We start from the raw sequence: 9,876 nt of genomic DNA, 5'->3' as shown, positions 1-9,876 counted from the left end.
AATAATCCAATTGGCAAAGACTAACATAAATACAAGCTTAGATTTACTGAGTTCAAGGCATACTGCTGTTTCATCATTCCAAGGCAAAAAAGTCAAGTTCAAATGGCAGAAGTTCAAACTGCAGATGAACAAATTTAAAAAAACAGATTTTATGATGAAAGTTAATACAACATCCAAGTGGTCAGCTATGTCTGTCATTCATTACAAAATATGTCATAAATAGGTATTTCTTTAGTCTACTTATTTTAGTCTTTCATGAAGAACTTATTATCCAGAGATTACATAAAATAATACAGTTATACTGTCAATTACCCAGACTTAATTCAGTTGATTTATATTTAAGGCAATGAGATGTAGATTTTTTTCCATCTGTAATTATAAAACACCCCTTGTTTTTCTATGTTTCTGAACACTTCAAGGAATATTTTACTACACTGTCCTGGATAAACATAATCCATTTCAATATTTATTATTTGCAACAACTTCAGATGTGAAGCACCTGGTGTGCACAAAGGAAGAAAAAACACTTCCATTGTTTTTCTAATGTATTATTACTGTAACTGAGCTGTTGCTCCATGACATAGTACGTACACTGGTTGTGTTAGCTCATGCTAGAAAATCTGTGGTTTGGTTGATATTTTGGGGGGGGTTAATCTTCTGTGTTTCTGTTTTTGCAGTATCATGTAATACCTAGCTTGAAATGGATCATGACTGAATAGTAACCAGAGCTGGTTGGTGAATGCATTGTTTTGCTATATTCCTAGAGCTGCTACTAAGTTATATTGAGTAACGGGAGAAAAAAGTGTGTAAATTTTAACATTGGATAAAACTAAACATCCTAAATAGAACTGAGACAGGGTTAGGGGACACTGGGTAGTGAAGACTAGTGATTGTTTCAGTAACAAAGTCATTTTAGCTGAAGCAGCTCTACAGTGTCATACTTTAACCTGCACAAACTTATGCAGATCTAGAACTTTTTTCCTTAAAACCTATGCGTATGGATTAACATTTGCTCACTCAACACTATTCCATCTTGTATGAAAGAGCAACGTATCATTTAACTGTTGACAATGCAAAATAAAAAAGCACTTTACAAAAAAATAATTTTGATTTTTTAAATATGAATTTATACATACTATTTTCCTTAAATAGTTTGTGAAATTCTTCATGCAATGACTAGTTTAAACCAAAGCGTCAGAGAGAAAGGGAATCACAATCAAAATACATTTTTCAAAATAATTCCTGAAGGAGCCAACAGAGACAGGCATGTGAAATAATTTACAGGAAAGACAAGGTGATGTTAAAACATTTAAGAAAGTGTGCCTCAGATTTCTAAAACAAAACATCGTCTGCACTACAACTTCATTGCCCAAAGCAACAGGGTTGTGGGTAAGTGGGAAATCCATGTGACACTTTTATACCTACAAAGAAACAACCATAAACTATACACACACATCAGAAAACCATGAATAGCTTTTTTCCACAAGCATACTTCAAGAGTATATTGCTCCAAAGTATTCTCAGTAAATGTAGAAATATAAGAAGATCTCTTTAAATGAATGTTACCAGAACAGCCTTTGCACAAGACACTCCAATACCACTGTATTTGAGAACTTTATTAAGAAGCATCAGCCTACAGTTGCTTTTGAACATCTTAGACTTATTTCAGCAAGATTTCTCTCTCTCTGTTATTGCTCCCTCCATTTGGGTGTAACCACCATAATTTGTTTTTAAAAATCCAAGAGATTACCACATAGTGTTAAATGACTTTGCTTTCTTTTTTGAGTAGATAACACAACTAAAAATAGCATCAACAAAATTCCTGTTAAGACAAAAAACAAACAAACAAACAAACAGAAAATGCATGCCTGAAGAAAATAAAGGGAATTTGACTGGCATATTTAGACTTCTACATGAATCAAAATTTTAAATCACCCCCATTTCTCAAAATTTCTTATTAAATAGAAGATTGGTTTTGGCTGTATTAGTTAGGAAAGAGGAATTATCTCGAAGGTGAAATGGTGGTGTTTATATGCACATGTGTATGTGTGATCATATGCAAGTTAGTAATTCAGTAAAAAGTTAACGGCTGCAACATTTGTACCTGAAGTGCAGTCCTGTACCATTTATTATCCTTCCGAATATTCTGATGAATTTAACCTTGTATACTACAATCTAGAGGAGTGACAGATGTCAATTATGATAATAAAAATTCACACCAAGAAATCAGCACCTCTGAAACTACCCTTGCAAACTACAGACCTTTTAGCTTCCCCCAAACAAAATAAAAAATAAGTAAAAAAAGTGTGTTCCTTATGGCCAGCTAGATATGACTAAAACAAAGGCTTTGTTGAAACAGTATAAAAAAGCAGGACTACACAGGAATTTTTACTCCCAGAGAGAATATTATGTAAAGTCAACATACATAAATTACATACCATATGGGGCAACTCTCTCTGGATACTGCTTAGTATGGGACAGACACACAAGTGCAGAGCCTTCCTCTATTGGATTCACTAGCTTTGCATTCTCTTCTCTTAGGGAGTGGCCTTTTTTACTTCTGCCAGTAGTGAGGACGAATGTTAAGGAAATTAAATAATATTGCAGAATTATTTATTTGAAGCACAAGCCCTTTTATATCATTTTGGGATTCTTATACAAATCATAAGTATGACACTCTCTAAATTTGCGCTAGAAAACACAGCCATGGCAATAAATTATTGTAGAAAAACGTAAATAACCTGAAAAAAAATGATGTAGAAGAGTTCTGCAGAACTTCAGCAAAAGCTTAGTGTAGAAGTAATCAGTGATGAGATAAGGCTGGAACTCACTGAGCCTTACACCCTTTTCCTTCCAAGGCAAAAGGACGGGAGATGTCACCTGGACGTATACATACATTGCCACTACAGAAGTCACACTGGACAGACTGCATATAGCAGCTGAAAGTGAGCTTGAGATAAAGTGTGTAGAAAGTAGAAACCTTATAGGTTTTCTGTAAATTAAATACTAAATTAATAGTAAGACCTAAGCTGCTATAAAACCTTATGCATTTTAGTGAACCATACAGATTTACTGCAGCCAAGGAGCCGATCTATATTGGTTTAAAAAGAACTAGCATATATATAGAGTTGTATTTCTGTGAGAGGAAGTTGCTATTCTAAGTTTACGTATGTTCAAGTTATCCTCTAGGCTTTCTAAGTTTTGCTATCTTAGTTTAAGTGATCAATCATCAGTCTGTAAAAGTCTCATTTGTGAGGAGAAGCTTGATGACTCCTGGGAAGAAATCTGGTACTGAACCTCCTATTCTCTCAGCAGGATAACTTCCTCTGGCTACTCCTAAGTTTCATCCCACAGACAGGATATTTACACTAAGAAAGGGAACTTTCTTTTTTACCAGTCATGGAGGGCAGAGCTGACTTCCATTTCCATTTTCCAGCATAACTGCAGCCAAGCACTGCTCAACAGAAAAGCTGCACTGACAAGTAGCAGTAAAATGAAACTTTTCCATATCATTATTTAGTACAGGAGGCTTGCAGTCTGAGAGTATATTTTCACTGGCTATTATTGGCTAGTGAAGCTGTTCTACTGCTTTTAGAACACAGCAGGGTTCATGTATTCTTCTATACTGAAAAGCACCAATTAGAGAGATTAAAGAGCCTGATTTAATGGCTGGGCCAGCGCTGCGTTTTAGAGGACTTCTAAATTTGCAGTCCATTTGCAACTTCATTAACATAATTGGCACAAAAACTTACTTAGAGTTACTTAAATTGTTTTTATAGGTGCAGCATATCAACTAATCCCTTTGGAGCCTTTGTAGAGTCAGGGGCATCCTCAAAATTCTTCAAAGAGACCTAAGCAACACTTTGATAGATAGAGCTGAAGTGGACTCCTCCTAAGTGAAGGACTTGCTGAAGGAAAATACTGGATTACTTTGAAAAGTGTGAATACCTTCTCTGTCTTCTGTTAAGCATTTATCTCCTTCATACATATCAACAGGCAGAACTACACTAGTTAATCTTAAGTGACTAACAGTGCTAAGGGTGGACAACTAATCCATTCTAAGGTTTTACCTTGTTCTAACACGTCTTGAAATATCCCTCCATAAATAATTATAGTTCAGGCTTTATTTGCAAAGTGCAAGATAATTATCAGAATTACTTATAAAAGATTTGGGTCACTTCAGTCAAGTATACCTCCAACTGATAAGTATAATTGTAAAAACATTAACTATGCTGGGTACACTCACAAAACCAGGAAAATACAAAAACAAAAACACAGATTAAAGCCTTTGTCTCTTTTCATTATTTCATTCATTAAGAGGAACCTAAGTTAAATTCTTTGGGTAAATTTTACTGCCTTTCACAAACAGCATTTCACCTTTTATGTGGGTTACATTTGATGATTTTGACATGAAAAGCATTTTTAAATGTTCTAAAGAGAGGATCTGCATTAAATTTGTCTTAGAAACATAATTAAACTGACCTTACTTTTGGGCTTTCTAAAACAGTAAATTACAGTTCAGCCATGAAAGATCTGAATTTTTCAGTATAGTCCTAAAACAAAAAAATAAGGCAGCTCTGTAGTGTACTAATTTGTGGAAAGAGGACAAAAATTCCTGTTTCCCATTGCTCACTCACCTCCCCTCTCTTAGGGTAGGGTATGAGAGAGAAAGAAAGAACAAGGTCTTCTTATATTCTTAAAAAGAAAGAATAAGGTTTATTAAAAATAAAATTCATTTTTAATCTGACTTTTATTAACTAAGTACATTGTAATTTTACTAAAAAGAGACATGAAAAATCTACTACACATTTCAGCAGATGATTTTCAAAATCACATAATCTGTTTAAATTAAAAAAAAAACCTTAGGAAAACCTCAGAGGGTTTCAACCCATTTTACCTTTTGGCTCTTGACACTGTAGCCACCACTATCAGTATCCATATAAAATTACCCTTAGCCTGATGAAATGATACCTGTAACAGATGGTGACAAGGAATAACGTCCTATCACAACCAATACCTATGAAGGAGCCATTCCTCCCCCACAGAAAGTGTATATTCCAAATTGAAAAGCAGGCTGTTTTTCCAGTCAACCTTACTAGTGAAAAAAATAGACCAAACACAAAATTTCTTGATCAAGAAGTCATCTCTCAACAAAAACAGAGATGAATTTTCAGTAAACAAGATGAAATAGTTAAAAATTTTAAGGAGGAATAAAGGTATAGTTGTATCATGGGGGAGGAAAACAAAACAAAGTACTTCAATATACTGCTTGGTAAATTAGATTGTCATCCTAATTGTAATACTGGTGCACATATCATAATAAAAATAAAAACCAATCTATATGAAATATCCTCTTACACTTAAAACATTCCAGTTTCTCTCTGTAATCACAGTTAAGACCTCTACAGGACATTAGATAAGAAGGAAGAAATCAATAGCTATAAAGCCAGCTTATGCAGATGGACACAGAAAAAAATTCTGCAGTTCCAACCTTAAGAGCTTTTGTACAGCTTTTCATAAAGCAGTATTAGCATGGAAATAGCACATAAACAGTATCATATACTGTTCTAAACAGTGTTTAGAATATCTTTATCTTTGTTACCTCCCAGAAACTGCTTTTCTGCTTTGGTAGGACAGTACTGCTATACTGAAGGTATAGATTGGGTCTGGGTGGCTTTGGCTGATAAAACCATTTTGCCAGCACTGGTTCTGATGTGCCCAGAGAGAAGGTAATGAAAAGTTGCATTACCAGGCACTGGCAGCTATCCATGCTGACAGCATGCCATAAACCAGCAACAGCATGGACTCAGCTTCTTGGCCAGAATAGGAAGCCTAAACCATTTCTGATTCTTTTTTTTTTTCAAAATAAAGCATTAAGACAACAACCAACAATACCTTTATATATTTCTGAAGATATCATGATATAACCATGTGGCTAATAATGTATGGCAAACTATATCTGAAAATACTAATGCTATAAACTGACATAGTGCAGAATTTACCACATATACAGAGAAAGCATACGTGCACTCCAGGAAAGAGAGGAAAATGAGGAAAAAAATAGGGCTAATTTACCTTATTTTTGGGTACCTGTGTAAGAAAACTCAGCTTTGTAAACATCTTCCAAAAAGCTTCCAACCAACTAGGTGAGGTTTGGATTAAGTGTCCAGACATTTATGCTCTGTTATGACATTCCAAGACCACTGCAGCACTCCTGAAAACAAACCATTTTCTTTAACCAGCTACAAATTTCATCATAATCTACAGGAGATAGAAGTGACATAACACTGCTTTTTTTGACATGAAGACCCAGCTACAGAGAGAAGATGACTAACAAATGAAACTCTGCACCTCCTGTACCTTTACTGAGTTTGTTCAAACGTGTGTACACACATTACTATATTTATTAATACCTACTATATTACTGATTCATTCATTACTGACCGTAATTTCTAAAAATTAAACATAATTCACAAGGTTAGGAAATAAGGTCAAACAGACAACTTTAATTTTACCATTGCCCAACATCTGAGTGCTTGAATTTTAAACTTTAATGTTCCTTTAATATATTTGCTGATGACATACTCATGTATGTGCCAAATACAATTCAAATGGTTGAGTTCTGGAAATTCAAAATATGGATCAACTTGAAAGTTATGAAAACTGTTAAAGACAAGATATCATGCTTTATGGATTTCTGGACTTTCAAAATATTAGGGGTAATTCCTCCCCATTTTCAAGTCTTTGAATGATAAAAAATAAATCCTAGAATTTCAAGAACTTTCTAGAATGATTCTTCTTTAACACACATTGAATGCTTTGGTGGAGCAGAAGAAAGAAACCCCACCTAGGCCTGTCTGGGGTGGTTTCTGTAAATGACACACTCTTACTCAAGCTAAGCTGTAATGTTAAAGCCTATGTTTTATTCTATCCTAAACAGGCAGGTATGTATTTTAATTGTGGGAAAAGGTAATGCCATTCTAGGAATGTTTTTGCATACTTGCCATTTTAAAAATGTGGCTCTTGATTGCTCATAATTTTGTCTCATTTTATCTATTTGGGAGAAGCTTTCTGCATATAGGAAAGGACAGACAGACTGATTTACTTTTAAAGCTTTATCAAAAGGCTTCTTTCATTTTCAGGAAAAAATACCTGGTAAGAGCATAGATTTTTGCCCATGCTAAAAAAATACCTTTCAGCTGAAAAAATTTCAACCAATCTATTGCCTCAACTTCAATCTAGTTCTATTCTGACCATATTTGCAATATAGCTTTCCATTTCAACAAGTAACATTATTTTTTATGGTACAGATGTCCTCTTGATATACAGCCAGGAGAATATTTTTATTAGGACTTCTTTCTGAACAAGTGCAGCAGCTAGAAGATAAATTGGAGAATGTAATCAATAAAGCCTGAGGTAATATTTTTAATAATTCAATAAATCAAAATATTAAACAATTGCACAAGTAGCAGAATCCATCCCTTCTATGTTCTGAACAAGTTAAGCATCCCAAGAAAAACACGATGTGATCACAGAATTAAAGACTATACCAGATAGCTTTTGAGTTCAGGCATTTGCATTTTCAAACTTAATGATCTTTTAATTTAATACATGAGTACCATGACTGTAAGCATATAAATATATAGATACTCATGTATACATAAGTAGAACCACAAGCAATCAGCAAATGACTGTAACACCGGTGGTGTATATATAGAACTAGGAAGCTCAGCGCCACCAAACTGCCTCATAATGTACTGGCTTCACTGCTTTCCCCCTCTCTCCCTGGATCATACATTCTGGGCTTCCCTGGCTGCTCTTCTACTATCCTTACGAGCTCTTTGGGACTGAGACTTTAGAAAACTTTTTTCTTCCAGATGATAAGAAAAAGCACACAGCCAAATATTCCTGACGTAGTTCTTTTATCTCTGAATAAATTTTGGTACCAATATCCTCAGTCCCTTAGTGGGCAGACATCCTTATCTATGAAGATGCCATTCCAGCAACAGAAACATGTGAGTTATTTTTCTTAAAATGCTCTTCAATGAAAATACGGGTAACAGAAACTGTCCTGTGTGTCAATCATAAAATAGCCCGGGACAGTGATGACAATTCCAAGCTTTGCAGTGTTAGTACCAGGGAACATGGCTCCTGTATTCTGGTAGCTGTGTTCTTCAAGAAAATTGAAATTAAGGACCAGTCACATTCCACTACTGGTCTCATCCTCTTGCTGATAAGCAAGAGGATGACACAGAACCAAGCTCTCTGGTTTACAAGTAGCAGTCGCCAAATCATCCTCCAAGAGGATACAAAATTGGAAAAAAAAGAAAATTGCATGCAAAATTATAAAATAAGTGAAAACATTAATCATAATTAAACAGAACCACATTGATTTTTGCCAGCTGGATTCAGCCACTGACTGTGATGGGAAGGCTCTTCTCTCTTGGTTAACCCTGCTGAGAGCTGGATTAATTCTTTATAATTAATTTCTTAGGTAATAGTACAAATATTTGTCAAAACAGTTGATCCACCACAAAATTAAATATGGGGTGGGGAACAATGAAAACTCTAATATATTTAAAACAAAGATAAAATACCCAAACTGACTGGATCAATGGAGGGAGGAAAAAATATTCTTTATATGAACTGGTCACTCACGCAAAGCAGAATTACTTGGATCTGAAAAATGGTCCACCACCCATCCATTCCTCTACACAAAAGGCCTATCTTACATCACTGTTCAAGGCAGTTGCAATTAAATACATGTTTATAGAATCTTTAAACACTTCTAAGTATATTCATTATGTTCACAGTGACATTGCTCTGAAGGACGATATACAAATGGAAGCTGTGCTTACAAGTGATCACTGCAGATAAACAAAGATCTTGACTCACTCTGCACACAAAAGTTGCCTTGCTTTGTTTATGGGGAGATTAGCTCCCTCCAGCTGACATAATACATGGGAGATAAAATAACAAAAGGAAACACTTTGTCATGCAGTGTGAAATCAGATCCCAGTGCACTTCCAGAAGAGTGCACGAGGGGGCAAGTTTGTGGGGGCAAGAACTCCTCACTTGTCTATGTAGCACCTAGCACATAACTGTGACTTGCATCTCACAGCATACATCTACATGATATTAACAAAAGGGTTACCAAATGATGCTGAATAATGCTAGCAAATTGTAACAGCATTAAAAATAAATAATCAAATAGTCCTCCCAAAGGCAGTGCTGCATCCACGCATCAGTTAAGTATTCAAACCCTATCAGAAGGGAGGAGTGAAATAATGTTTATCTCTAAGAGCTTATTTTACAGTTTAATGTAAAATCTGCCAGTTTAATGTAAGATCTGCCAGTTATGATACACTTCAGTTCTACAGTACAGCTTTCCTAAAACCTGAAGTTAAAGTCTAAAGGATATAAAGCAACTGTGCTTCTTTTCTTCATAAAGGAATTTCGGGATAGTTCCTACCATCTGCCAGAATCTCCAATACCAGCATTTAGCCCACAGTTCACATCTTGCTGGCTGCATTAACAGCTAAAACAATGATTTTAGTAGGTGTGATTCCTAACTTCTGTCATCCCTGTTGATCCAAGACAGAAAGGACTTCTGCTGACAGAATGTACTGAAATTACATTCCTTATACTGTTTCTGCTATGAATAAGAGCAGGTCAGCTCGTGTTTGTCCTTTAGTACTTTCCAGGAGTACAATATTGTTTTTAGAAAGAACTGTTGAACTCTTCTGTCTTATGGGACTGAAGGCTAAATTACAGTTTTGTGGGCTGAGACACCAAAAAAACCCCACAAACCTTTGTTTATCAGGGGGACTGCTAAACTTTAGAACATGTATACTGTACAGCACTGAATACTGTAAA

The sequence above is a fragment of the Sturnus vulgaris genome, chromosome 7 (assembly GCF_052056855.1).
Source record: "Sturnus vulgaris isolate bStuVul1 chromosome 7, bStuVul1.hap1, whole genome shotgun sequence".
NCBI classification, from domain to species: domain Eukaryota; kingdom Metazoa; phylum Chordata; class Aves; order Passeriformes; family Sturnidae; genus Sturnus; species Sturnus vulgaris.
Note: the sequence above shows the minus strand (reverse complement) of the source record.